The sequence below is a fragment of the Carlito syrichta genome, unplaced genomic scaffold, assembly GCF_000164805.1.
Source record: "Carlito syrichta isolate Samal-C Ts95f unplaced genomic scaffold, Tarsius_syrichta-2.0.1 Scaffold287937, whole genome shotgun sequence".
Taxonomy (NCBI): Eukaryota; Metazoa; Chordata; class Mammalia; order Primates; family Tarsiidae; genus Carlito; species Carlito syrichta.
The window spans coordinates 79,340-87,121 of record NW_007232033.1 but is presented as its reverse complement, the minus strand read 5'-3'; the positions used below and the strand labels follow the sequence as shown (position 1 = coordinate 87,121).

The 7,782-nt window shown below is 39.5% G+C and overlaps 1 pseudogene; it reads right to left on the bottom strand.

Annotated features, from left to right (window-relative positions):
• Positions 1-4,065: 4,065 nt before the first annotated feature.
• LOC103255210 lies at positions 4,066-5,223 on the bottom strand (annotated as a pseudogene).
• Between the last annotated feature and the right edge of the window lie 2,559 nt (positions 5,224-7,782).

Below are 7,782 nucleotides of genomic sequence, written 5' to 3'. Positions count from 1 at the left end.
GCTAAACCACATAGCTGGAAATTTGGGGTTCTAATAGGAAGACATGATCAAAGAAATAAATGAATACTTGAGGAGTGTGGGCGTGGAGGGATAGGGAAGGAAAACAGACAAAAAGCTTACTACCACCACTAGAGTCTTAGGGAAACATTTCAGTTTACCAATCCATGAAGACCCTCTAGTGTCTGCCTATAGAATGTTGCAATGGCTCCTACTGGCAGAATTGACTGCATCATTGCTATTTTTGAACTTCCTGCATGATGTTATGCAGTAAGAAAATCTATAGTTAGAATGTGGACAATGTATTTTAAGCAAATTCTAAGCAGATTATTTTAAAGGAGAAGGATCTGTCTCATGCTAGTACATTCAGCTTCTCAAGAAACAGCCACTGTTGGATGAGAGAGACTCTGGCAACCAGCTAAGAACCAGGTAACGCGGGTGAAGTGGAGGAGAATTGTTGTCTTTGTATTAAGTGTAGACCAGTGGGGAAGACACACATGACACCCTAAAAGCCAGCGACACACATGCTGCCTGGCAGGACCTACTGGATAGCCTCTGTTCAGGCAATCGGACTCAAGGACCCTCCAGTAGAGTGTGACTCATCAGGTCTGGAATGGCTTATTAGACTTGGGTTTAAGCAGGGGTTACCCACAGCCTGGAAGTTTCTGTTGGTAGAAACAATATAGCCAATTGTAGCAGGGACCTTTAAAATAACCTCCCCCACTCCATTCTACCTGATCACAAAGATCCTGACTAGACTTCACCTTTGCTCCAGGTATGGAAAAAAATGCAAATTCTTCTATAGATATATTTTAATCTAAGAATTAAGAATTCTTCAAACTGATTTTGCAAATTATTTCCATTGAATCTCCTTCTTTGGGGTCTTTCTGGCTCACAAATAGTTTCCCAAAGTATATCACAGCCTCTGTAGTTAACTAAGAGGTTGCATGAATAATAAAATTCTCCACTAGTAAACAAGCTCATATTTTTTGCGATTTGTAAACTTTATTGCTATTATAAAATCAATGTTTTGCAACCAGAACTCATGGCCTACCTTTCTGATGGCAGTGGGGACTGTCAACAAGGCACATAGACTTCATTCCCTTTTCAGCATGATTTTCTTTTCATATAAAACATCAGTGAGGTTTTATATATGTGATCATCACTCCTTATCATAAATATCTCAGATGCCAGGCAAGCAGTGGTGTACATAATGATATGCAAAGTAGTAGCTATACTCATGGATGAATGGTCCTCCTAGCACAGACCCCAGACTTGGGGAAATATGCCAATTTCAGGAGGGATAAAGGCTTTACATGTGCTGAAGCTTAGAACTAGAACTCTAGTGGAGGCTCTTCTCAGATGCTTGATCTGTTTTCCTCAACCTCAGAACTGTTTAGATCGGAAACTCCCAGAACAGTCTTATCTGCTTCCCAATTTTGCCTTTGGAAGAGTCTCTTGGGAAGGTTTTAGCTGTCCTCTAGGGCAGGTATTTCCAAACATGCTTGTTAATCAGAATTACCTGGTGTTTCCTTTCTTCTTAGTGATTTAGAAAATAAATTATAATATAATAATTCATGCACATGGAAATAAAATTTCAAACAGTACAGAAGAGAACAAATGAAAAGATAAATCTTCCTTCTTGACTGGGTTCATCTCCTAACCACTTTAAAATCATTTCTGCTTTAAGTTGTTCTTCTGGTGTTTACCTCCATAATATATAATGATATACTTTTTTATTTAGGGTATTTTTAAAAATATGTAACAACACACCAGGTGCAGTGGCTCACACCTATAATCTCAGCATGAAATTGGAAAGCCAAGGTGGGAGAACTGCTTAAGTCCAGGAGTTCGAGACCAGCCTAGGCAACATAGTGAAACCACATCTCTTCAAAAAATAAAAAAATTAGCTGGATGTGTGCCTATGTGGCAGAGAAGGGGCTGATAGCAGTTAAAAGTATTCTTTTTGAAAAGCAATTGGCAAGCTCTGAAAACCCACTAGACAGGTTTTGCTTGAGAAAACCAAATAGCCAAAGACTGACAGCTTTCCTGGAAACGCAAAAGAGTGACCAATTCACAAACTTACCCAAATCCTCTCTTTTTGAAGTTATCAGTTTACAACCCCTGCTTGCTATGCATTTTCTGGAGACCATTTGTTCTTTGAAAATCTGATTTTGTTGAGTACAACCTTGTGAATTCTGCCCCACTTACCTATACTAAAGTATAAGACTCCTCTCCTCTCTCCCTGGGGTGCTCAGCCTTAGAGTATTAGCTTGCTGCATCGCGCTGGTGCTAATATAATAAAACTGCCACTTCCTAAAATAACCTTGGTGTCACGGCCTCTCTGTCTTCCCACTACACCTATAGTCCCAGCTACATGGGAGGCTGAGGCAAGAGAATCACCTGAACCCAGGAGGTCAAGGCTGCTGTGAGCTGTGACTATGCCACTGCACTCCAGCCTGAGCAACAGTGAGACTCTGACTTACACAGGCACACACAAATTATAACTGATAAGGCATGTCCACTAACCAGTCAGAACTGCTGCCTATCTGTGGTGTTGGAACAATTTCCTGGAAGCATCGATCAGGCACTAACTTTTATTTGCAGAATTATGGAAGTCATGAAGTATATATTAATTTCCTTTGGCTGCTGTAACAAATTACCACAAATTTGATAGCTTAAAACAACAGAAATGCATTGTTGCGTAGCTCTAGAGGCCAGAAGTCTAAAATCAAAGTGTCAGCAGGGCCTCACTCCCTCCAAAGGCTCGAGAGGAGACTCCTTCTTTGTCTCTTCTCCCCTCTGGCGGCTCCAGACATTCTGTGCCTTGTGGCTGCATAACTCCTATCTTACCTTCATCTTCATGTGACCTTCTCTGTGTCTGTATCTTCTCTCCTTTCTCTTATAAGGGCACTTGTCATTGGATTTGGGAGCCCTGAATAATCCAAGATGATCTCATTCTGAGATCCTTAACTGCATCTTCAAAGACCCCTTTTCCAAATACGATCACATTCACAGGTTCTGAGGGTTAATATACGGGCATATCTTTTTGGGGACACCATTCACTACAAGGAAGAAAAGGTTGTGGATGTGGCTTTTTGGTAACTTGTACTAAAGCGTTTCAGCATTTCAACCTTACTTGTCTATACTGTCTAAGTAGAAACCTTGCCTTTATTTCCTGATTTATTCACATTAAATAATATCTATTGATCTGGGACAGATTTTCAGACTCAGATCTACTGAATCATCTATATTTTAAAAATCTTCCCAGGTAATTCAGATGAGGTTATTTTACCATTCCTTTGTAAACTATTGCTTTAGGGCTCTCATTCTTAAGTCCAGAGAAGGATTCAAGTCAGAATCTCTAGGGGGGTGGGGAGGTGGCAGAGATGAAAATGCATCTTGAAAAAAATATGTTTAAGACAAGTTGCTCAACTCATCTTATTAATAACATTTAAATTATTTGGTTATTTAAAAACCATTAGGGGAGGAGGATTTATTTTTCTAATTTACCAAAAGACATTTTTCAAAGAGCTGCTAGACTCAGTGACCCCCAGGGCTCCAAAGATATGGTTCAACCCACAGGGAGACAGGGCAGTCTCCAGTCACTTTTTTATCTGTTTATTCAGTCTCTATCCTTGCTTTTCCTTTAAACACACTTCATTTTGGGGGGGGGGGGGGGGCTTTAAAAATTTTTTTTATTTTAAAGCTGTGGGATGTTATTCAGCATTAAGTATACAAATAATCATTGTATAGGTAAAGTTTGGGCCTCACTTTGGTCCCCACTCACCTGGTTTGAGAAATTTCTTAAACACACAAAAGAAGCAGAAAGCGAGAACAACATGAAATTTAATAAGGTCAGGCTCCCTGCATTTTTGTTTTGTTTTGTTTTCTCACTTTCCCAAACCTTATTAAAGAAAAAAGTAAGGGTGGTAAATCTCCACAACAAGGTCAATTTTCTGGGATTCTTCCCTTAAAAATGTGACATTTGATTTCCAAACATATGCCAAAAGTGTACATGGTTCCCAAACTGTACTAAGTAGGTGAGAAGCTGAAATCCCGAAGCGCTCATCTTCCAACTTTCCCCAGTCTATGGTCTCTCTTTGGATCAGCAATAATTGCCTGAACAGCTACTATGGCTTCATTAGTTTTTGTCTATAGCTCTCTGAGCACTTCTATGTGCAACAATTGCAGAATCTGAGCAGCTTCGTTAAGGACTGTGTCTCCTGTGTCAAAACCAAGAATACAATTGTCTAAAGCAACAGGCATGTCTTCTTTTGTTTGATTTGCTTTAGCTACTGCATCTGTGTCAAGTGCTCCTGAACCAAAATGCAAATTGCCTTAAGCATTACCAGGTAATCATCATGGCACTGGATCTGAAGGAGGTTACCCAAAGCCATCACACCAGTCTTAAAATCAGGATTATTTACATCCAGATTGATCAATGGCACCGCATTTTTAGTTGCATTGTTGGCATTTTTTTTTTTGAGTCGGAGTCTCACTCTGTCACTCAGACTGGAGTGCAGTGGCCGTCCCGGCCACCACAGCCTCGACCTGCTGGGCTCCAGCAATCCTTCTGCCTCAGCCTTCCAAATAACCAGAATTACAGGCATGCGCTACCACGCCCGGCTGATTTTTTGATTTATTGTAGAGATGAGGTCTCGCTGCCCAGGCGGGTCTCGAACCCGCGGGCTCAGGCAATCCACTCACCTCAGCCTCCCAAAGTGCTGGAATTACAGGCTGAGCCACCGAGCCTGGCTCATTTTTTTGCATGATCAGGTACTAGGTCTTTGTATTTTTCAGCATTATCTCCATATTCAAGTCTAACAGCTAAACCAAGAAGCCATCAATTTGTCGATCTTGAATCTTGAAAGGACAATTAACATCTCTGAGATACTTTTCAAAGAACTTGGGTCAGTCACTGCTGTGGATATTTCTTACCTCTGTCTTCAATCTTGTAGTGTCTGATTTTCTGGTCTTCAAGCCAAACAATAAAGTTTCAAAATTTTGTTTCATCTCTACAGTTGAAGCCGCTTCGCTCCCAGTGGAGGCAGTCCAACCTGGCCGCCACTTTTGTTTTTAATGAGGTCAGACTTCCTGCACTTTGCTGGGTCTATTGGCTCACCTTGCCGTGTGGGGCAGCAGCCCATCGGCAGTTCCTTCAGAGCTGGTGAAACTCCCTCTGCAGCCTCCCTGACTTCCTGGCAGGTGCCTGGGCAGCTCCATGGTGACTCCTGCTACTTCTCTGCAGGTAGCCCCACTGTTGGAGTTGGAGGCTTGAAGTTTTTTGAGAAATCTCCATACTGTTTGCCATAATGGTTGTAGTCACTTACATTGTCACCAACAGTATATGAGAGTTCTCTTTTTCCCACATCCTCGCCAACATCTGTTTTTTGGTCTTTTTAAAAATAATAGCCATCCTAACTGGAGCAAGATGATAGCTCATGTTTTGATTGCATTTTCCTGATGATTAGTGATGCTGAGCATTTTTTCATATACCTGTTGGCTATTTGTATGTCTACTTTTGAGAAATGCCTGTGTAGATTGTGGCAGAATGTGGCAAATGCTCAAATATATTTCTTGTATGATTGAGTGAATAAACACAGAAACACATGAAAAACTGCTTCGGGATCAGCCGTTGGCCCCACGGCAATCACCTGGGATGACAGATTGTCTCCCACTAACCCTGTGGCAGAAAGGGGGCTGGTAGCAGTTAAAGGTATTTCCTTTTGAAAGTCAAGCGGCAAGCTTTAAAGACCCACCAGGCCGGTTTTGTTTGAAAAAGGCCAAATGGCCAGAGACTGATGGCTCTCATGGAAATACAAAAGAAAGAGTACCTAATTTACAACTGCTCTCCTTATCAGTTACAGTCCCTGGAGACCATTTGTTCTTTGAACGATCTGATTTTTCTGAATACAACCTTGTAAATTCCAAAGAAAATGTGTAATTGCTCAATACGACCCCTTCCCTTACCTAAACAAAGGTATAAGACCCCTCATCTCCCGTTCTGCGGGGCTCGACCTGGAAGCGTTAGCCTGTCGAGCCCACTGGTGTAATAAAGTTGCCACTTCCTATAATAGTCTCGGTGTCACGACCTCTCTATTTTCCTGCTACAAGATCTTTTGCCTATTTTTTATTGGGATTCTTTTTGTTTGTTTGTTTTTGCTGTTCAGCTGTTTGAGTTCCTTGTATATTCTTAATATTAGTCCCTTGTAGAATAAATATTTTGCAAATATTTTCTCTCACTCCACAGGTTGTTGCTTACTCTGTTGATTATTTCCTTTGCTGTGCTGAAGATTTTAGTTTAACACAGTCTCATTTGTCTATTCTTGCTTTGTTGTCTGCCTTTGGTGCCTTAGCCATAATTTTTGCTTAGACCAATGTCCTGGAGTAGTTCCCCTATGCTTTTTTCTAGTAGTTGTATAGTTTCAGATCTTTGTGTTTAAGTCCTTAGTCAATTTTGAGGTAATTTTTGTATATAGGGAGATATAGAGATCTAGTTTCATTCTTCTGCATATTGATATTCAATTTTCCCAGAACCATTTATTGAAGAGGGTATCCTTTCCTCAGTGTATGTTTTTGCTGCCTTTGTTGAAAATAAGTTGGCTATAAATATGTGGGTTTATTTCTGGGTTCTCTATTCTGTTCCATTAGTCAGTGTGTCTAATTTTATACTCATATCATGCTTTTTTGTAATATATTTTGAAGTCTGGTTGTGTGATGCCTCCAGCTTTGTTCTATTTGCTCGGGATTGCTTTGGCTATTCATGCTCTTTTTTGGGTTCCAAACAAATTTAAGGATTTTTTTTCTTTATTTTTGGGAAAAATGTCTTTGGTATTTTGGTAGGGATTGCATTGAGTCTGGAACTTATTTAGGGTGGTATAGTTATTTTAACAATATTAATTCTTTTAATCTATTGGCTTGGGATGTCTTTCAATTTGTCTTTGTCCCCTTCAATTTATTTCATCAGTGTTTTGTCATTTTCCTTGTAGAAGTCTTTTACCTCCTTGGTTAAATTTATTCCTAAATATATATATATATATTTTGTAGCTATTGTAAATAAGATTTCTCTTTTGACTTCCTTTTTCAGTTACTTTGTCATTGGTATATAAAAATGCTGTGGATTTTCATATTCTGCAACATTACTAGACTTGTTTTTCAGATCTAGGATTTTTTTTGGTGAAATCTTCAGCTATTTCTAAGTATAAGATATGTCATCATCTGCAAAAAGGAACAATTTGACTTCTTCTTTTCCAACTTGGTTGCCTTTTATTTCTGTCTCTTGCCTGACTGCTTTGGTTAGTACTTCTAGGACAATGTTGAATAGGAGTGGTAAAAGTGAATATATTTGTCTATTTCTAGTTCTTAGAGGAAATGTTTTCAGCTTTCCCCATTTAGTTGATGTTAACTGTGGGTTTGTCATATGTGGCCTTTACTGGGTTGCAGTATGCTCCTTCTATTCCTAGTTTTTTGACGAAGAGATGCTGAATTTTATCAAATGCTTTTTCTGTGTCTATCAAGATGACCATATGATTTTTGTCCTTTGTTCTGTTAATATAATATAGTACATTTGTTGATTTGCATATATTGAAATATCCTTGCATCCCTGGGATAAATCTCAGTTGATCATGGTGTTTTATCTTTCTAATGTACTGTTAAATTTGGTTTGCAGTATTTTGTTGAGGATTTTTGCATCCATGTCCATCAGGGATATTAGCCTATACTTTTCTTTTTTTGTTGTGTCCTTACCTGATTTTGGTATCAGGGTTATGCTGGCCATGTAGA